General features: G+C 44.8%; 1 long non-coding RNA gene across 1 annotated transcript; it reads right to left on the bottom strand.

Annotated features, from left to right (window-relative positions):
- Positions 1–6,051: 6,051 nt before the first annotated feature.
- LOC144339269 (uncharacterized) lies at positions 6,052–20,895 on the bottom strand. Its single transcript, XR_013414107.1, has 2 exons — positions 20,663–20,895; positions 6,052–6,924 (listed from the first exon to the last, which is right to left on the bottom strand). It is a non-coding gene; the product is annotated as an uncharacterized LOC144339269 (long non-coding RNA).
- Positions 20,896–21,822: the final 927 nt, after the last annotated feature.

Here is a 21,822-nt window from a genome sequence, read left to right on the forward strand (position 1 = left end):
CTTGGCTCTGCTCTTCTCACTTCTCTCTGTGTTGGCCTCTGGGGCACATGGCAGCCAGCAGCCCCAGTTGTGGAAAAGGGATTTGGCTCAGGTCATCCATCTGGGCCCACATTTTGAGCTCTCAGTCACCTCTGGCAATTTAGAAGATGGGGAAATGGGTCAAGTTTAAACAACAACAACAACAACAAAAATGGAACAGGGGAGCTGAGAGTGGTGGCATGTGCCTATAATCCCAGCTACTTGGGAGGATGAGGCCGGAGGATGGATGGAGGCCAGGAGTTTGAGGTCAGCCTAGGCAACATACTGAAAATGCCTCTCCCTTGACTGTATCTCTACAAAAAAAATATATACTTTAAATTAGCCCAGCATGGTGGTGCATGCCTGTAGACCTAGCCACTTGTGAGGCTGAGGCAGGAGGGTTGTTTGAGCCTAGGAGTTTGAGGTTACAGTGAGATATGATCATACCACTGCACTCTGGCCTGGGTGACAGAGTAAGACCCTGTCTCTAAACGAAAAAACAAACAAACAGGTTGGGTGCGGTGGCTCACGCCTGTAATCCCAGCACTTTGGGAGGCCAAGGAGGGTGGATCAATTGAGGTCAGGAGTTTGAGACCAGCCTAGCTAACAAGGTGAAACCCTGTCTCTACCAAAAACCATAAAAATTAGCTAGGTGTGGTGGCACGCGCCTGTAATCCCAGCTACTCGGGAGGCTGTGGCACGAGGGTCGCTTGAACCTGGGAGGCAGAGGCTACAGTGAGCCGGGACGGCGCCACTGCCCTCTAGCCAGGGTGATATAGCAAGACTCTGTCTCAAAACAAACAAACAAACAAACAAACAAACAAGGAATAGGGTTCCTCAGTTTAGGGGCTGGTGAAAAAGAACACTGAACAGGAAGACAAGAGATTTGAATTTGAGTCCCCAAATCTGCTTGTGCTACTGATCAGCTGCAAGCCAGAAGTGTCTTTTCAAAAGGCAGATCCAACTGTGTCACCCCTCTCCTTGGATCATTTCAGTATCCCCAGAGAATGTTCACATCTCTCACCAAGGCCAGCAAGCTCCTATGCGTCTGCCTCGCTCTGTAGCTGCTCTTTGCACCTCTCTTCACCTTGTGACTCTGGCAGTTTCTTACAGGTTTCGGGCTTCTTTGCAAAGGTTGTCCCCTCTTCTGGAGTACCTGTTCCCTTCTCCCTTTTTGAGCCAGTACTTACTCTTTCCTGCTGGTTGCAGCTTCACCTCTTTGGTGAAGCTTTCCCTGATTGCAGGTAGGTCAGAGCTTTTTGGTACGCACCCTCAATGCACTCTAACTTCTCCAAAGCACTTCTCCCGGTGAAAATGAATCATCACAGTTAGGCTGGCCATTAGACTGTAAGCGCTGTGAAGGGCCAGGTACCTTATTTGCCTTGTTCATCTGTGTCCACAAACCTAGCAGAATGCTTAGTACATAGTGAGAGCCCATTAAGTATTTATTTATTTTGTTATTATTATTTTCAATCCTGCTCCTTCTGTACATTAAGTATGTATTGATAGACACAATGAGAGTCTGAGAACCCATTCTGGGCCTCCATTTTCCCATTCGTAAATGTCAGGATTGTGTAGGTGTCAAATTCTATGATTCTAAGAGTCTTCAACGTGAAGCACCTGGGTAAAGAGGGAGCTAGTATCAGTGGGTGGAATTTGGTTAAATCCCAGAGGGTGTTGCATTTTATTTGAAGCTTATGAAAGAAAAGGCTAGCTGGGGCCATCTGGTCTGGTAACAGGTGGACTCAAAAATGAAGAGGAGAAGTTCACTTAAAAAGCAGCCCTGCCTGCAAAAAAAACTCACACTCCTTCCCTGAAGAAGGCTGTCACTGGTTTCTCTCTCTGGCTCTGACATATGCTTCAATCCCTCGCTCCTAAACGTGGTTGATATTCGGAGCTTGCTCCGTGTGAGGAGAGCTGCTGTGAGAACTGCAAACAGTTTCTCTGAGAGCAATTAGCAGAGGAAGAATTCGGCATTGCCTTCAGGCCCAGAGTCTTTGTACTGTGTGTCAGCGGTTCACATCTGGACACCGCAGGCTCCGGGGAAGACAGTGGCCCTGGCTGTGCTGCAGACAGACAGGGTCTTCTGAGGGTTTGGCTAGAATAAAGAACCTACTAGCTCAACAATAGGTGGGCATTTGTCTTGCCTGCGGCGTAGTCTCTGGAGACTGGGTTCAAATCCTGCCTCTGACCCTTACTACTTATGCAATCTTGAACAAATAACTGAACCTCTTTGGGCCTCAGTTTCCCCACTTGTAAAATAAGGATAGTTATAGTACCTATTTCTTTTTTGGTATTTATTTATTTATTTATTTATTTGAGACATAGTCTTGCTCTGTTGCCCAGACTGTCTAGTGGCCCAGACTCAGCTCACCTCCGCCTCCCAGGTTCAAGGATTCTCCTGCCTCAGCCTCCCAAATAGCTGGGATTACAGGCACCCGCTGCAACGCCTGGTTAATTTTTGTATTTTTAGTAAAGATGGAGTTTCGCCATGTTGGCCAAGCTGGTCTCGAACTCCTGACCTCAAGTGATCCACTCACCTCGGCTTCCCAAATTGTTAGGATTACAGATGTGAGCCACTGTGCCTGGCGTGGGATGGTAATCGTACCTACTTAGTATTGTAGTGAGAAGTAAATGAGCTACTTTAGGTAAAGTTCTTAAAATGGTTCCAGGTTCATACTAAGCATCATATAAATATTTCTAGTAGTATGTTATGAAAAAGCTTCTCAATGCCTAATCTGGTATCAGACAACTGGACTGGTACTTCTCAAATGGTGGTATTAATAGTAATAATTCAGTTTCCTTTAATTGAGCAATTATTGAGCTATATGGCAGGTGTAGTGCTCGGCACTGGGGATTCCAACATGAATAAGAAATGCCTTGAACTTTAGAAAACAACAGATGTGAACAAATATAGATAGTATAATGTACTGGGTGGAGTAGTGGGGTGGCCTTTGTCTATACTGCTGGCGCCCCAAGTGGTTAGCCCAGGTGATGAAGCTCCTAGCCAGGGGTCCGGAAATGGTTGTTTTTATTTATGCTATCTATTTCACTGAAGATTTCTCCCCTCATATCTTGTATCATTTTAAAAAATTTCCTTAAATTGGACTTCACTTTTCTCTGGTGCCTCCTTGATTAGCTAAATAATCGACCTTCTGAATTCTTTTTTTTGGCAATTCATGGATGTCTTCTTAATTTGGATCCATTGCTGGTGAGCTAGTGTGATTTTTTGGGGAGTGTTTAAGAACCTTGTTTCGTCTTTCTGGTTTGAAAGAATTGTCTGGTTTGAAATAATTGTCTTTCTTGTTCCTTTTCATTTGGGTAGGCTATGTCAGAGGAAGATCTGGGGCTCAGGATGCTGTTCAGATTCTTTTTTTTTTTTTTTTTTTGAGACCGAGTCTTGCTCTGTTGCCCAGATTGGAGTGTTTGGAGTGTAGTGGCATGATCTTGGCTCACTGCAACCTCTGCCTCCCAGGTTCAAGCAATCCTCCTGCCTCAGTCCCGCTAGTAGCTGGGATTACAGGCACGTGCCACCATGCCCAGCTAATTTTTCTATTTTTAGTAGAGGTGGGGTTTCACCATGTTGGCCAGGCTGGTCTCAAACTCCTGACCTCAGGTGATCCACCTGCCTCAGCCTCCCAAAGTGCTGGGATTACAGGCATGAGCCACCGCACCCGACCTGTTCAGAATCTTTTGTCCCACGGAGTGTTCCCTTGATGTAGTAATCTCCCCCTTTTCCTAGGGATGTGGCTTCCCGAGAGCCGAACTGTAGTGATTGTTATTTCTCTTCTGGATCTGGCTACCCAGGAGGGCTACCAGGCTCCGGGCTGGTACTGGAGGTTGTCTGCATAGAGCCCTGTGATGTGAGCTGTCCTCGAGTGTCTCAGCTGTGGATACCAGCATAGTATCTGGGCTGTCTCCCAGGTCCTGCAGGAGCAATCTGCTTCCTTCAGAGGGTCTGTGGATTCTCTTCACTTTCCCGATATATTCCTGCAGTAGTTCTGGAGTAAAAGTTCACGATGCGAGTCTCCACACGCTGGTCTGTCAAGCAGCAAGCTTGTCCTGCCTTCCACCTTCTCTGGGGGTCAGGAAATGGAACAGGGGGCGTTTAGCAAAGGAAGAATGTTGCATGTTGAGAGAAGATGTAGCCCTGTGAAGGGTCATGCCTCATCAGGGAAGGGCCAGCAGCTGAGGGTGGCCAGAAGGTAGAACTCACAGTCTAGGGACAGGTGAGTAGTGGGTTATAAAGGGCTGTGTATTTCTCCGTGGTAAATGATGCTCGTAGAACCCCACCAGGCCTATCCTGGACTGTGGGCATCACAGTTGTGGGAAAATTAGAATTGACCTAAACGTCCAAAGTGAGCACTTGGCTGAGTGACTTGGTGTTCACTGCAGTGCTTAACAGCAAAGTGATAGGTTTATTTCATGGAACAGTCCTCAAGATACATTTTTGAACAAAAAAAGCAGATGTGAAAGAGTATAATCCTAATTTTTGCATTAAAATAATAAAAATGGGATTACCCTTATTCAGTCCCAGAACCACTATTACTAGCTGTGTGATCTTGTACAAGTTCCTTAACTTTGACTTATCTCAGCTTCTCAAGCCATAACACTAGGATGATGAAGAGTCATTACTTCATAGAGCTATTGTGATGTCAAATTAAATCATCCACATGAAGCACTGAACCTAATTCTTGGCACGAATGAGGCACACAGTAAGTGATTGCTTTTATCATTACATGTACAGAGAAAAAAGTCCGGGCCAATGTACCTCAGAATAGTCATAATAGCTCTCTAAGTAACTGGATTAGAAATTATTGTAGTTTTCTTTTTGTGTGGCTGTATTCTCTAAATGGCCACAGTGCGCATAAATTACTTGTGTAAAAAGAAGAAAGAAAATGAGTCTTGATTGTTGTCCTGCTCCTAGCTGTGCCTGCCATATACATATCTTTGCACAGTAAATGTTTTAAAGTACATGCACAGTAAATATTTTTAAAGTGATTGATTGGATATTCATATGGCCAGGTCATACAATTTAAGAGGCTTCATTCACATCAAAATACAGTTCTTGGCTGGGTGCGGTGGCTCACGCCTGTAATCCCAGCACTGTGGGAGGCCAAGGCAGGCAGATCACCTAGGGGAAGGAGTTTGAGACTAGCCTGGCCAACATAGTGAAACCTCATCTCTACTAAAAAAAAAGAAAAAAATTAGCTGGGCCCGGTGGCGGCACCTGTAATCCAGCTACTCAGGAGGCTGAGGCAGGAGAATCACTTGAACCCAAGAGGTGGAGATTGCAGTGAGCCGAGATTGCACCACTGTACTCCAGCCTGTACAACAGAGCAAGACTCCATCTCAACAAACAAACAAACAAAAAACGGTTCTTTAGTTTGCTAAGGATTACCACACTTAAAGTTTAAACAAAGTTTTAAAAATAAATGATTTCCTATATTCTTTTAGTATTGTTTCATGAATCATTTACAAAAAACTGGAATCTTCAAGTTTAGAAGTTGTTTTCTATTAAAGATTACATTTTTAATTTAATTGATATCAGTTGCATTCGTGGGGACTCTGAGATACAAATTACAGGCATTCAAATGAAACTGGCTTAAGCAATAAGAACAGAAAGATTTATTTGGGTTCTTATAAATAAGAGTCCCTAAATATTTGGTCTTTTGAGGGGAACAGATGATTTAATCATGCTTCTCTAATTCTATACAATAAATGAGATGGCTGCTGGTGGCCCCAGTGTTACAATTTGAGGAAAAAAGAGATATTTTGAATAGCTGTAGTAAAGGTCCCAGGGAAGCCTCTGATTGGTCAATGGGTCATGTGGCCACCTTTGGGTGAAGGTTGGGGGTAATGAACTGAATATATTAATATGAAATGGGATGAGGGATGGAGCTCAAAGAAAATATTGTTGATCAGACCACAAAACAAATGGTCACTATGCATGAATAACCAGGCACCTCATTTCCAGAAGAAGGTTCTTCATAAGGGTCTTTGACTTCATTAGAAAAGCAAAGCTACATAAAATGCAAGAAATTATGATTTTATTGACAGAATTGAGCATCATACAGATTCCAGTCTTTCTGGATTATGGGGAGAAAAATGGTAGAAGATGAGTATTGAAATAATGCCTCATGATTAACCATTGAATATTTGTGTCATACAGAAAATCTAACTTTTAGTCTTTGATCTGCCGTTTATAGACATCTCCAGGCCCCAGTTAACTCTTTGGTAAAATTAGAGAGCTGGCTTTGATGATGTATAACATCTGTTTGCTTGAAGATGCTACGATTCCAGACATCAGTACACAAAGACAAATTCTGTCTGAATTTCAAAGTAACTCTCATTTTCACAGGCCTATAATGTTCTAAATGATATTAACCTTCAAGGAGTAATTTCACAGAATGAATTCTTAGGAAGCAAAGAACATTATGTAACTCAATAATAGTAGCTATAATTATTGATTATGCACTGTGCTGAATAATCACTCCCTACCTTTACATAGTTTATTTCATTTGGCCTTCACAACAATTCTGAGAGGTAGTATAGTAGGTAAAATAATGTTCCCCTAGAATGATGTCCACATCTTATTCCCAGCACTTGTGAATATGTTAGGTTATATGGCAAAGAGGAATTAAGCTTGCAGATGGAATGAGTGATGCATCTGGCCTTGAGAAGGGGAGATTATTCTGGATGGTCCCAAGGTGATCACAAGGGTTCTTACAAGTGAAAGAGGGAGGTAGGAGGGTCAGAGGCAGAGAAGGAGATGTGATGACAGAAGCAGAGGTTGGAGCAATGCAATTGTTGCTGAATTTCAAGATGAGAGCAGTCCATGGGCCAAGGAATGCTGGTGGCCTCTGGTAGCAAGAACACGGATTCTCCTCCAGAAGGAACACGGCCCTGCAGACACGTAGATTTTGGACCAGTGAGACTAATGTCATCTGACCTCCAGAACTGTAAAATAATAAATTTGCCTTGTTTCAAGCCATTACGTTCATGGTAATTTGTTGTAGTGGCAATAGGAAATGAATAGAGGTAGATATTAAAAACTCAAGTTACTGGCCAGGTGCGGTGGCTCACGCCTGTAATCCCAGCATTTTGAGAAGCCGAGGCAGGTGGATCACCTGAAGTCAGGAGTTCGAGACCAGCCTGACCAACATGGAGAAACTCCCTCGCTATTAAAAATGCAAAATTAGCAGGGCGTGGTGGTGCATGCCTGTAATCCCAGCTACTTGGGAGGCTGAGGCGGGAGAATTGCTTGAACCTGGGAGGTGGAGGTTGTGGTGAGCCGAGATTGCACCATTGCACACTAGCCTGGGCAACAAGAGTGAAACTTCGTCTCAAAAAAAAAAAAAAAAAAACCAAAAAACAAACAAACACACACACACACACACACACACACACACACAAACAAAAACTAAGTTACTGAGGAGAACACAGTCATAGAAAATATAAGTGATGTGTCCAAGGTTACACAGCTACTAAATGGTAACACTAGAATTTGAGCTTGGGGCTGGGCGTGGTGGCTCATGCTTGTAATTCCAGCACTTTGGGAGGCCAAAGAGGGCAGATCACTTGAGGTCAGGAGTTAAAACCAGCCAGGCCAAAATGGTGAAACCCTGTCTCTAAAAAAATACAAAAATTAGCCAGGTGTGGTGGCAGGTGCCTGTAATTCCAGCTACTGGGGAGGCTGAGGAAGGAGAATCGCTTGAATCCAGAAGGTAGGGGTTGCGGTGAGCTGAGATCGTACCACTGCACTCCAGCCTGGCTGACAGAGTGAGTGACTTCGTCTCAAAAAAAAAAAAAAAAAAAGTGAGCTTGAATGTGCTTGAATTTAAAGCCCATGCTCTTAACCACAGCACTGTAATTTTTTTCCTACAACATCCAGAGTGTGAGTATTGTATTTTTTGAGTGCCAAGTGTATGATACAATATTGGGCCCTGCAGGTCACAAAGAAGCACACAAACATAATCCCCAGCCTCAGGGAATTTATGATCCTGTAGTGGGTTAACAATGAAACAGTATTACTTCCCTTTTATTGGAAGTACTGAGGCCCAGGCCCTTCACATATGTAATCTAAGCACTATTACCCTTATCTTGAAAAGGAAGCCTCTGTTATGGGCTGAATTATGTCCCTCCAATCCCAAATTCATATGTCGAAGTGCTAACTCCCAGTATTCCAGAATGTGTCTGTGTTTGGAGACATGGCCTTTAAAGAATTAATTAAGGTAAGATGAGGTTATATGTGTGGGTCTAATCCAAGATGACTAGTGTCTTTACAAAAAGAGGAGATGAAGACACAGACACACACAGAGGGAAGCCCTAGCCGAGGACCGAGGCCTCAGAGGAAACCCACCCTGCCGATACTTTGATCTTAGATTTCTAGCCTCCGGACTCCAAGAAAATAAATGTTTGTTGTTTAAACCACCTAGTCTGTGGTATTTAGTTATGGCAGCCCTAGGAAATGAATATACTATCCATAAGTAAATGGACTTACTGTTAGCCAAGCTACACAGATCAGAACTAGAAGAGTTGTTTACTTTGGGTTTCAGTGGCTAATTCTAAATCGGGGTAAGGAATTCAGGAGTGACTTCTCTACTCTAGTCAATTCATTTCCTGCCATTTCAGTGAGTGCAAGGCCTTGGGTCTCAGCACTCTAGGAGCCCAAAGGGACCTCTCTCTGTTGTTTGAATCTTTCCTTTTCTTCTCTTCATATCCCATGCTCCCCTCAGTCTATTCAATTTCTTTTTTTTGAGACAGAGTCTTGCTCTGTTGCCCAGGCTGGAGTGCAGTGGTGTGATCTCGGCTTACTGCAACCTCCACTTCCGGGGTTCAAGCGATTCTCATGTCTCTGCCTCCCAAGTAGCTGGGATTACAGGTGCACACCACTGTGTCTGGCTAATTTTTGTATTTTTAGTAGAGACAGGGTTTCGCCATGTTGGCCAGGCTGCTCTCGAACTCAGGTGATCTGCCTGCCTCAGCCTCCCAAAGTGCTGGGATTACAGCTGTGAGCTACTGCACCCAGCCAGTCTATTCAATTTCTTTACCCGCCTCCTTTCATGTAGGGTCTAGCCTTTTCTTTCTTTTTTTTTTTTTTTTTTTTTTTTTTTGAGACGGAGTCTCACGCTGTTGCCCAGGCTGGAGTGCAGTGGCGCGATCTCGGCTCACTGCAAGCTCCGCCTCCTGGGTTCACGCCATTCTCCTGCCTCAGCCTCCTGAGTAGCTGGGACTACAGGCGCCCGCCACCGCGCCCGGCTAATTTTTTGTATTTTTAGTAGAGACGGGGTTTCACTGTGGTCTCGATCTCCTGACCTTGTGATCCGCCCGCCTCGGCCTCCCAAAGTGCTGGGATTACAGGCTTGAGCCACCGCGCCCGGCTGCCTTTTCTTTCATTTAATGTCTAGAGTGGCTTCTCTGTCTAATTGTACTAGATGGCGCCTGAATCTTTTTTTTTTTTTAAATTTTAACTTACTTTTTTTTTCTGTTTTTGAGATGGAGTCTCACTCTGTCGCCCAGGCTGGAGTACAGTGGCGTGATTATGGATCACTGTAACCTCCACCGCCCAGGCTCAAGTGATCCTCCCACCTAAGCCTCCCAAGTAGCTGGGACTGAAGGGTGTGCCACCTTGCCCAGCTAATTTTTGAATTTTTTGTAGAGACAGGACAGGGTTTTGCCATGTTGTCCAGGCTGGTCTCGAACTCCTGGGCTCGAGCAATCCACCTGCCTTGGCCTCCTAAAGTGGTGGGATTACAGGCGTGAGTCACTGTCCCAAGCCTGGGGCTTGAATCTTAAAGGCAATGTGGGGAGGGGATAATAATTTTGAACTGTAGTCTAGTTTTAGAGTGAATTATCAGCCATTTGGAGTGGCTCACCCCTGTAATTCCAGCACTTTGGGATGCCAAGGTGGGAGGGTCACTTAAGGCCAGGAGTTTGAGACCAACCTGAGCAACATAGCGAGACCCCTATCTCTATGTTAAAAAAGAAGAAGAAGAAAAAAAAGAAACTCTTTTATTTTTTAAAAAATAGAGTAAATTATCTAGAAAGGAATCAATCAGACTTTCACACCAAAGATTTGCCTTCTATTGATAAATCTCCTATACCTCCCATCTCCTTCTTTTCGAGTCTCTGTCCCCTTATTTAAATATATTTGCTAAGGTGTGTATCATTCAGGAGAAGCTAGGTTTTGCTACAGTAACAACTTCCAATTTCATTGGTTTAACACAACCAAATTCATTTCTTATTCACACTATATATGTGATGCGGGCTTCAGAGACCTCTATTTATTGTAGTCCCTGGGGACTCCAAGTTGCTAGCATTTTCATCTACACATCCTTGATGGCTTAGATAGGAAAGGAGGGCTTGGAAAATTATACTGGCACATACAAGCTTTCACCTGGAAAGACACACACCACTTCCACTCACATTTTATTGGCCAAAGCAAGCCAAATACTTGCACTTTACTTCAAAGAAGACAGGGACGTGTAATCCTACTGATATGGTTCAGCTGTGTCCCCACCCAAATCCCATCATGAATTGTAGTTTCCATAATCCCTATGTGTCATGGGAGGGACCCTGCGGGAGGTAATTGAATCATGGGGGGCATATACCCTCATGCTGTCCTCATGATAGTGGGTTCTTAAAAGATCTAATGGTTTCATAAGGGGTTTTTCCCCCTTTGCTAGGCACTTCTCCTTGCTGCTGCCATGTGAAGAATGGTGTGTTTGCTTTCCCTTCTGCCATAATTGTAAGTTTCCTGAGGCCTCCCTAGCCATGTTAAACTGGGAGTCAATTAAACCTCTTTCCTTTATAAATTACCCAGTCTCTTTATTAACAGCGTGAGAATGGAACAGACTAATACACCTCCCGTGTGCCCAAAAAAAAAAAGAATGCAAATATTTGCAAACCTTCCTGATAACCGCTCTGAGGGTGCTTTTGATGGCAAGTAACAAAACATCTGTCTGGAAGTGACTAAAACAATGAGGATATTTATTATCTTATATTGGACATTTGCCAGCTTGGTTCATTCACTGGCCTAATGATATCATCAAGCACCCAGGTTCCTTCTGTTTTCTGTCCTCCCAGTCTCAATTTGTTGCCCTAACCTCATAGGATGGCATCTTCATGGTCTGAAGTGGTTGCCTTCTTTCATGTGTCTATGTAGAGATTGTTAGAGTAGATAGCTAGGCAGACATGAGCAGGGCAGGAGAGGCCCCTGCCCCAGGAATGTAAGGCAACCACCAGGTGTTGGTCAGGTGGTTGTTAAACCATCTCTAAAATAATAACTGGTCAGAGGCCGGGCGCGGTGGCTCAAGCCTGTAATCCCAGCACTTTGGGAGGCCGAGGCGGGCGGATCACGAGGTCAGGAGATCGAGGCCATCCTGGCTAACACGGTGAAACCCCGTCTCTACTAAAAAATACAAAAAACTAGCCGGGCGAGGTGGCGGCGCCTGTAGTCCCAGCTACTCGGGAGGCTGAGGCAGGAGAATGGCGTAAACCCGGGAGGCGGAGCTTGCAGTGAGCTGAGATCCGGCCACCGCACTCCAGCCTGGGCGACAGAGCCAGACTCCGTCTCAAAAAAATTAAAAAATTATAATAACTGGTCAGAGCTGGTGCCAGGGAAAAAGAGTCTCTCAACAGACAGAAAACACCTGAAGATGATCACCAGCTTCCTGATAAGATCTCAGGAATTGGGCAAGTCGGCTCAAGCATGCACACTAAGAAGCAAAATGGCGGAGTTTAGCTGGTATATGACCTTCCTCTAGAAACACTTGACTGGTAAGGGAAAAATGCCTCAAATAAGCATGTGCATAACTTCAGTAAACAGACTATGCATACAGCCCCTCCCAAGTACTGGCAGGCCACTGGGCATGCAGAGAGCTCACCCTAAGGAAAAATCAGGGGAGAAGAAATGCAAACCCCAGAACCATGCCAATGTATAAAACTCCAAGTCAAGGGTCAGATGAGCAGGTGCTTGGATCTCTCAAGTTGCCTGTTTGGTCCTCTTCCAAGTGTACTTTACTTTCTTTTGTTCCTAGTCTAATACTTTGTAATAAACGTTCATTCCTGCTTTAAAACTTGCCTCAGTCTCTTCCTCTGCCTTATGCCCCTTGGTTGAATTCCTTCCTCTGAGGAGGCAAGAATCGAGTTGCTGCAGACCCATATGAATTCACTACAGCTAACAAGATGACAACATCCAGGGATAGAAAGGGAAACACATCTATATTGTTTTCTTTTCTTTCTTTCATTCTTTTTTTTTTCTTTTTTTGAGACAGGATCTGGTTCTGTAGCCCAGGCTAGAGTGCAGTGGTACAATCTTGGCTCATTGCAGCCTTGACCTCCCAGGCTCAAGTGATCCTCCTGCCTTAGTCTCCTGGGTAGCTGGGACTACAGGTTTGCAACACCACACCCAGGCATTTTTTTTTTTTTTTTTTTTTTTGTAGAGACAGGTCTCCCTATGTTGTTGAGGCTGGTCTCAAACTCCTGGGCTCAAGCAATCCACCCGCCTTGACCTCCCAAAGTGCTGGGATTACAGGCATGAGCCACCATGCTCAGCCCTTGTTTTCTTTTTTTTTTAAACAATGAAAACCTTTCCAGAGGCTTCCCAGCCAATTTTCTTCTTGTCTCCTTGGCCAGAATTGTATCACATGCCCTTGTTTAAACTACCCACTTAACAGCATTCAGACCTGCAGGACTGGCTTAAATGAGAAAAGATTTATTCCCTAGAACTGCCTAGGAGGGTAGCCCTACAAAATAAAGGACATGGTCACTTAAAAGAGAATGAACCAAACTGGAATTCTGTTTTTAATACAGTAGGCATGTGGAATTGCAGTTGGGTAGGAAACTAGCAGTATCTGCTATCCCCAGGGAGTGTGGGGAGGCAAGAGGGAAAGCCGTTCTGCCACACATGTCTGAGCTCACTGAATCATCACATAAACTTATGAAGTAGGTCCTTGTCCTGTTTCACAGATAAGAAACGAGACATAAGACACATAGAGGTCTACCTGACTCCAAAGTCCTACTTGCTACTCTTGGCCTGACTCTCTGTGCAGCAACTACAATTACAGAATGGAATGTCAGAATCAATTTTTAAAAATCCTCCGGGGAAGGCAAAGGAAGAGGTGAATCCCCACTTTCAGTTAATCAAGGATTAGCCCTGGTATAAATAGAATTTCCATGATCAAATTGGCTGATCACCGAATTCCCTTACTGACGTCAGTCAAAGATCCCTTTATAACAAGGGACAGTGCTCACTTTGTGGGAGGAAAAAAGAGCAGGTGTGTTAATCTGCAACTTTATCCAGGACTAAATGTACCTTTAAAAGGAATGCAGGCAAGTTGTCTTCGAAGCAACTCTGTATTATTCCAGGGTCGAGGCAAAAATCCTCTGTGATTCTTTCCCCACCAATTTTCTTATTAGCCTCATCTCCATAAGAAAAATTTGCATCAATTTAAAATTCAACCCCTCCTGGCTGAGTGCGGTGGCTCATGCTTATAATCCCAGCACTTTGGGAGGCCGAGTCAGGTGGATCACTTGAGATCAGGAGTTCAAGACCAGCCTGGACAACATGGTGAAATCCTGTCTCTACTAAAAATACAAAAAATTAGCCAGGTGTGGTGGCACAAACCTGTAATCCCAGTTACTGGAGAGGCTGAGGCAGGAGAATTGCTTGAACCCGGGAGGTTGAGGTTGCAGTGAGCCAAAATGGTGCCACTGCACTCCAGCCTCGGCAACAAAGTGAGACTGTGTCTCAAAAACAAATAAAATAAATAAATAAATAAATAAATAAATACATAAATAAAATTCAATCCCTCCCTCAGCCTTTGCTGATAGATGCACTGGCAAATGTTGTCAGAGCCCACATCTAAGAATGCAGTTGGTGGGCTGGAGTGAGGAAATGTGGCAAGCAGCTCTCAGGAGGCTCCGGGGTGGAAGAGAAAGTGCTCACCAACGGCTGAGCTGACCTCCAAGTTGAATCCCTCAGTCTGCGTGGAGCGGCTTGCTGCCCAATGCCAGGCTGGGCACTTGATTTCAGACCTCTGGCCAGGTCATAAAGAAGCCCAGGCTGGCGCCACAGCTCATGCCAATGATTCCAGCACTTTGGGAGGCTGAGGTGGGAGGATCGCTTGAGCCTAGAAGTTTGAGACCAGCCTGGATAGCATAATGAAACCCCATCTCTATTTCATAACAAGCAAAGAAGACAAAACACCAAAAGTAAAGAAGCCCTGTCGCAGGTCTCGCCCATACCTACTAGGTGGCTTTACCCTTTCTCAAGGCCCTCCTAAGTACCAGGCACTGGGTTAAGCACATTACTTACATCATCACACATAATTCTTACTCCTACCCTCAGAGTTAGGTGATTTTCCTATGGATGAGTAAACCAAAACTCATGGCAGCAACGTGTCCAAAGGCACAAGGAGATGGCAGAGTTGGGATTTTATCTCAGGTCTGGTTGCAAGCATAAAGCTTGTAACTCCTGTGCCCTACTTCCTCTGCTCACCTAAAGAACTCAATTATATTTTCAGGTCCCCATGAAACATCTACCAGGTGGATATGATATGACTCAATCATAACAATTCAGAGAAATTAAAAAGATTTGCCCCAAGTGACACAGGTGGTAAGTGGTGGAGCTGGGATTTGAACCTGGATCTGAGTAGCCCTACACCCAGAGCTGCCTCCGTCCATGAATATCTTCCCCCATGAATTGCCTCCCGTAGTTTATGCTGCTGATCCCACTGTTCCCCGTGCCTGTGTGTCCTTCCACGTGGAGAGCCAGCTTCTTTCTAACAGAGAATTAACACATTTAAAAAGTCAGGAGAGGGGAAGATTATGTTTGATATTATAAGCTGGTTTTCAGATATAGATGTATATGAATTATTTTTCCCTCTCTCTGAAATAGTTTTGAGTTTTCTAAAGTAGTCTTCTGCTATTAAAAATGCCCCATCCATTTTCCCAAGGTCTCTTCAGGTCGGTATATTTAAAAAAAGAAAGACTTTAACTTGTCACTCAGCTCTCATTTTGTATGAATCATAGCAGGACTCAATGTGGGGAAACAGCCTTGTTCTAAGAACCAGTAATAGAAGCTGGGGTTTGTCACCTTCACGGCTGCATTTCAAATCCCACTTGGGTGTTTGTTTGGGGCCCATGTGATGGTACATCCTTGACCCAGGGAGAACTGAGCAATTGGGCTGTAGCCACTTCAGCAGACAGGTGCCCAAGTCACAGAGGCAGCTGCCTCTGTGATCAGACCCTGGGCAGAGGCCAAAGAGAAAGAATTGTTAGAGGAATGGCTCTTTCTCCCTTCTTAGATGATATTTCTAAGTCAGGGGTAATAAAATAACAACAACAATAATAACAGCAGCTAACAGTCATTAAACACTGCTGTAATTATTCTCAATAGTGTTGTTGCTATTGTCACTACATTCATTAACTAATTCAACCATCAAAATACCCTATTAGTAGCAATTATTCTTACCACAAAATGTGGTGCTTAGAGATCAGACAAAGATCTCTAAGCAGAGAGACCTAAGTTTGACTCTTACTGTTACCTCTTGCTGATCAGGTGAGTCTGGGAAGTTACTTAAGTTAGGCCTCAGTTTTTCTCATCTGTAAAATGGAGACAATAAAAGTATCTGTTCCACAGAGTTGTGGGGAGTAGGATTAGATAGACTCATGGATATAGTTCTTGGCTCAGAGTGAGGGCTCAATGATTGGAAGTTGATACGTGGCCTACTAGTTAGAATAAAAAACATCTGAAAGTGATCATTAGTTATTGGAAGTCAAATGCTGGCAAACTCAGATAGGCCCTACAGCCATTTCTGTGCCTTCAAGAAGAGTTAGCTTTCTAGGATCAACCGCTCTGTCTGTAAACACCTAAAAGAATCTGAACTTCCCATGAATGATGATGTGGAAGGAAAAAGAATGAAGTAATCTCTAGAAACAAACTATGGTTTCTTGCCCATGAACCAGAAAACGGTGCTCAGCTATCTTGTTTAGTAGATTTTAGCTCGGCAGGGTTTTGCGTGGGGGTGGTGGTGGTGGTGAGGGTGAGGTGGTCTAGGACACAGGAGGTAGGGAGAAATCTGTTTTTTATGGTTTCCATTTCCGCCTTGGATTTAGTACCAAATGTATTTTCTCACCAGCAAGATCAAACAGATGGAACAAAATAGTCAGACCTGTGCCCGACATGGCTCATGACATCCTGCTGGATGGCACGGAGGAGGGGAAAATAAATCAAAGTAGTCGCTACCACAGCCTTTCGCATCTTAGAGGGGAGGACAACATAAACCTTTTCTGTGAGCTACGCCCTGAAATAGGGTGAGAAATTGCTGCAAAATGAATATTCAGTCAGGAATGTCGGTGGCCTGGTTTTCTTAAGAGTGGAGCTTGTTTATAGATCTGATTATCTTTTAGGACAAACCCAGTAATCCCTGCTGTGAAGTTGTGGGCTCCTTCTCCCTTCCCATCCATTTTCCTTTCTGTTAACACCCGCTGAGGGCTAACCCTGCGCCAGGCACAGAGCTACACCCCCGACGATACGGGATCATGGATTCGACATAGGGCCTGCCCTCAAGCATGTACAGACTAGGGGAAGAGATGGACACTGAATAAGTTACTACCCCAACAACCACAGTGAGAGATGCCAAGAAGGAGGCACCTCCAACAGATAAGGATGAGTGAGTGAAGGCCACCCTGCCTAGTCTGGGGGTTCGTGGACAACATCTCCGAGGAAGTGATATTTGAGCCAGGACCTGAAGGGTGAGCAGAAATTAGTCAGGCAAAGAATGGGTGGTGGGGATGTGGTTGGGGAAGCTTAGCATTTTTGAGAAATAAGGAAATGGCCAGTGTGGCTGAAGCTCTGAACACAAAGGGGAGAGTGATATGTTGTGGGGCTGCAGAGGTGGCCAGGAGTCAAGGCTGGCCTAATTTCCTCTCACTTTGTGTCTCCTCTTTAATTCTTTTTTTTTTTTTTCTTTGAGACAAAGTCTCACTCTATTGCCCGGCTGGAGTGCAGTGGCTCAATCTCAGCTCACTACAGCCTCCTCCTCCTTGGTTCAAGTGATTCTGCCTGAGTAGCTGGAATTACAGGCGTGTGCCACGACGCCCAGCTAATTTTTGTATTTTTAGTAGAGATGGGGTTTCATCATGTTGGTCAGGCTGGTCTCGAACTCCTGACTTCAAGTGATTCACCCACCTCAGCCTCCCAAAACGTTGGGATTACGGGTGTCAGCCATGGCACCCGGCCTGCTTCTCTTTAATTCTTATGTGTCCAATTCTTAGAGGGGAGGAAGCAGGCCTGCCCTACCTGTCATGGGGCCACAGGTTTTCATGTCAATGGAGTGCTCCCATGGGAGTGCTCCTGAGCCCTCCTCCCAGGGATTTCTGGTGCCCAGGAGCTCTCTGGCTCCTTTGGTCTCTTCTAACCATTGCTGGGGCTGTGTGGCTTTCTCCCAGGGGCTCAGCTGCACTCCCATGTGCTGATCCCAGCGCTTCCTGGCTCAGAGATTTCAGAAGCCTTGGTTCAGTTACTCTGGTGATCTGGCTTCCTCTTCTTGCAACTAGTACTGCCTGTGATCTTGTGTCCCAGTAAAGAAACCAAGTCCCCACTTCCTACCCCAGCTCCAGTAACAGGTTCCCCGTCTTCTTTTCATTCATAGTGATGAGAACAGCTACTTTCCATAGGTCCCTTCTTCATCAGTTCATTCAACTAAAGTTGATTGTGTGACTTGGTGTCAAGCACTTAGGGGTACAAAGGTGAGCAAAACTAGAGAGGATCCTGCTCCTGAGTGGCTTACCGGTCACCCATGCTGAACACCTTCCCTGTGATCTCACTAAAACTTTGCAACAACTGTATTCAGTCTGGGCTGTTATTTGTGCCCATTGTATAGATGAGGAAGCTGAGTCAAAGAGAGGTTAAACAGTGGGTCCGGCTGGGCCCTGTGGCTCATCCCCATAATCCCAGCACTTTGGAAGGCCAAGGTGGGCAGATCACTTGAGGTCGAGAGTTCGAGACCAGCCTGGCCAACATGGTGAAACCCTGTCTCTACAAAAAATAGAAAAAAAATTAGCCAGGTTTGGTGATGGGCGCCTATAATCCCAGCTACTCAGGAGGCTGAGGCAGGAGAATCTAGTGAACCTGGAAGGTGGAGGCGGCAGTGAGCCGAGATCGCACCACTGCACTCCAGCCTGGGTGACAGAGAAAGACTTCATGTCGAAAAAAATACAGTGGGCCCAAGGCCACACTTCTCATCAGTGGTGGAGCTGGAATTTGAACCTCTCTGATCCCATCTGATCCCATAGCCCAAGTTCTTTATAAAATTTTAAAATATGTTTTATTACTTTTTTATAGAGACAGGGTCTCGCCATGTTGCTCAAGCTAGTCTCAAACTCCTGGGCTCAAGCAATCCCCCTGCCTTGGCCTTTCAAAGTGCTGAGACTATAGGGCATGAGCCACCATGCCTGGCCCCAAAGCCCAGGTTCTTAGCCAATGCTCTCTGTCTCCTCCACCCATCTCTTTCTCTCTCTCTGAATTTCTGGAAGTATCCTGAGACTGTGATTCTTCTATAACTGGGGCCTTGTGTTAAGAGTAGAACCCTGCTCTATACCCCTTGCATTCCTGTGGCTACAGCTCACCTTCCTGTTCTTACATGCCCTGTTGTGTCCTGCAGGGCCTCTCTGTCCCACTCATCCCTTTGCCTAGTTTCCCTAGCACTGTGAGCTCTTTGGAGCTGGAGTTTCACCTAGTGCCTGAGGCTCAGCCCATAGCTCAAAGGGGCAGTTTTTTTTGTTTTGTTTTTTGTTATTTATTTATTTTTCTTTCCTGGAGGTATCCACCAGTCTTTGCAGTCCTCTCCACTCGCCTGCTGCTAACCCTTTGATTCCAAGTTGAGCGATATCGTATGGGGTAGGGATTGTGGTAACCCAAGGAGCTATTGAAAGACCTGAAGTTCTCTTATGACTTATGACTTCAAGGAAGTGTTTCTCAAAGAGGGTGGTACCGTCCTTAGGGGGTGTTTCTTGTGAGGGTATTTTGGTTGTCACAAGGATTGCAGGGGTGTGGGGGTGGAGATGGGGAAGTCTGATGTCCTATTTGCTTTGAGGGCCAATGAGAAACTGGCTTATGGGGCAAAAACGGACTTGAATGCTCCAAGATTTGAAATGTCCTACCAGACATTGTGTAGATAAAAAACTTCTTTTTCATTTTCTGAACCTAGATCCTAACTTTTTTTTTTTTTTCGTATAAACACAAATACCAAGCTTCCCAGGAATGCTGCTACTGTGGAAATACAAGGAAGGCCCTTGGACTTTACCATGACTTGTTTGCCATTTTGGAAAGTGATGTCATTGACAGCAGCACCACCCTTGGAATCTGAGCTGATAGTGCCGTGCAATTGTACCAGTCGTCACTTATAGCTGTTTCATTCATGGAGACTTTATGTATGCCTAATTAACGATTATTTTGAAATAGCAGATTTAAAGTAAAAGGGTCAACAATATTTTGTTGAATATTGTCTCACTCCTCTGAAATTCAGATGCACTTATTTAAAGTAGGTGGCAAACATCTGACTACTTCACCATCTTCCTGTATAGTCATAGTCATGCTTGAAGATTTTCGTACTGAAATACATATTGTACTATAAGTTATTTTCATTTATTTCTCCTTCATATGGCAGCCAAGACTATATTGATTTTTAGAAATTATGTGTATCAGTAGATTTTAGTATCTATCAGGTTCAATGCAGGGTAGTAAAGGCAATGCTACGAAAACATTTGTTTTAAGAAATTGGCTGGGCACAGTGGCTCATGCCTGTAATCCCAACACTTTGGGAGGCAGAGACGGATGGATCACTGAAGGTCAGGAGCTCGCGACCAGCCTAGCCCACATGGTAAAACTCCGTCTCTACCAAAAATATAAAAATTAGCTGGGCATGGTGGTGCGCACCTATAGTCCCAGCTACTCAGGAGGCTGAGGCAGGAGAATCGCTTGAACCCGGGAGGCAGAGGTTGCAGTGAGCTGAGATTGCACCACTGCTCTCCAGCCTGGGCAACAGAGTGAGACTCTGTATAGGGGCTGTGACCAGACTAAGAATCACAGTATTAAGGAAATGAAATTATTCTTGGCCAGGCGCGGTGGCTCAAACCTGTAATCCCAGCACTTTGGGAGGCCGAGACAGGCGGATCATGAGGTCAGGAGATCGAGACCATCCTGGCTAACACGGTGAAACCCCGTCTCCACTAAAAAATACAAAAAAAACTAGCCAGGCGAGGTGGCCGGCGCCTGTAGTCCCAGCTACTCGGGAGGCTGAGGCAGGAGAATGGCATAAACCCGGGAGACCGAGCTTGCAGTGAGCTGAGATCCAGCCACTGCACTCCAGCCTGGGCAACAGAGCGAGACTCTGCCTCAAAAAAAAAAAAAAAAAAAAAAAGAAATTATTCTTTTTTGCAGACACTTGTGCAGGTAAAAAACTTATTTTTTGAACCTAGATCCTAACTCTTTTTTTATTATAAACACAAACACCAAGCGCTACTGTCACCACTGCACTCCAGCCTGGGCGACAGAGTGAGACTTTGTCTGAAAAAAAAAAAAACAAAAAACAAGAACTTGAAGCCATATCTTTTTTTGGTGCTAGAATTTACATACCAAAAATACAGGACGATCCCATCAAAGCCTGCTTGGCAATCCAGGTGGAAGCATGGAGACCAGATCAGAGCCATTTCCAGTGTCCAGGCAGGAGAGGATGGCAGCTTGGATGACGGAGGTGCTGTGGAGATGGGGAGAAATAGTGGATTTAAGATGTCTTTTGGAGGTAGAACCAACAGGATTTGCTGATGGAGTGATGCGTGCGCGTGTGTGTGCATGAGTGTGTGTGTGTCTGTGTTAGAATGGGATCACTAAAGCATGACACCTAGGATTCATGCCTGAGAAACTATGTGGAAAGTAATCCTATTTATAGAAATAGGGAAGATGGCAAAGAACAAGTTTGGCAGGCAGAAGGGTCAGGGAATTGAGAGTTCCTTTTTGGTTAAATTCATTCTGAAAAGCATATTTGACACTTAAGTGGGGTGTCAAGTAGGCAGTTGTAGTTCTAGGAATGAATTTAGTCTGGAGATGTATTAATATATTTCAAAGTAATCAACATATAGGTATATTTAAAGCCATGGGAGCAGACATTGGATGGTGGCTATATTTTCCAGGTTTTAAGTACCTTTATTGCAAAGGTTTTTGAGTGATGAGAAAAAGAACTTAAAGAGAGGAAAGGGAGAGAAAGAATGCACAAGTCTGATATTCTACATAGGCTACGTCTTACAACAAAACAAGTTTTTGGCGTTTGCAAGCAGCTCTTAGCAGAGCCTTGAGTACACGTCTATGAGACATGAGGCATGCACACCACCTGCTGGTCATTTCTTAGCATTTTCCAACACACCCTTCAGGGCAGAAAGAAGTTTCTAGTTTGTCAAAAGTATGAACTGGGCGGGGCGCTGTGTGACTCATGCCTGTAATCCCAGAACTTTGGGAGGCCGAGGCAGGGGGAATCACTTGAGCCCAGTAGTTCTATATCAGCCTGGGCAACATGTTGAGACCCCTCCTCTACAAAAAGTAATAATAATAAAAATAGCTGGGCGTGGTGGTGTGCTCCTGTATGTAGTCCTAGCTACTTGGGAGGCTGAAGTGGGAGGATCACTTGAGACCAGGAGGAAGAGGCTGCAGTGAGCCGTAATCACGCCACTGCAATCCAGGCTGGGTTACAGGGTGAAACTGTCTCAACAAAGCAAAAGCAAAAGAAATATATGTTTGAATAG

Source organism: Macaca mulatta, chromosome 2 (assembly GCF_049350105.2).
Source record: "Macaca mulatta isolate MMU2019108-1 chromosome 2, T2T-MMU8v2.0, whole genome shotgun sequence".
Lineage (NCBI taxonomy): Eukaryota > Metazoa > Chordata > Mammalia > Primates > Cercopithecidae > Macaca > Macaca mulatta.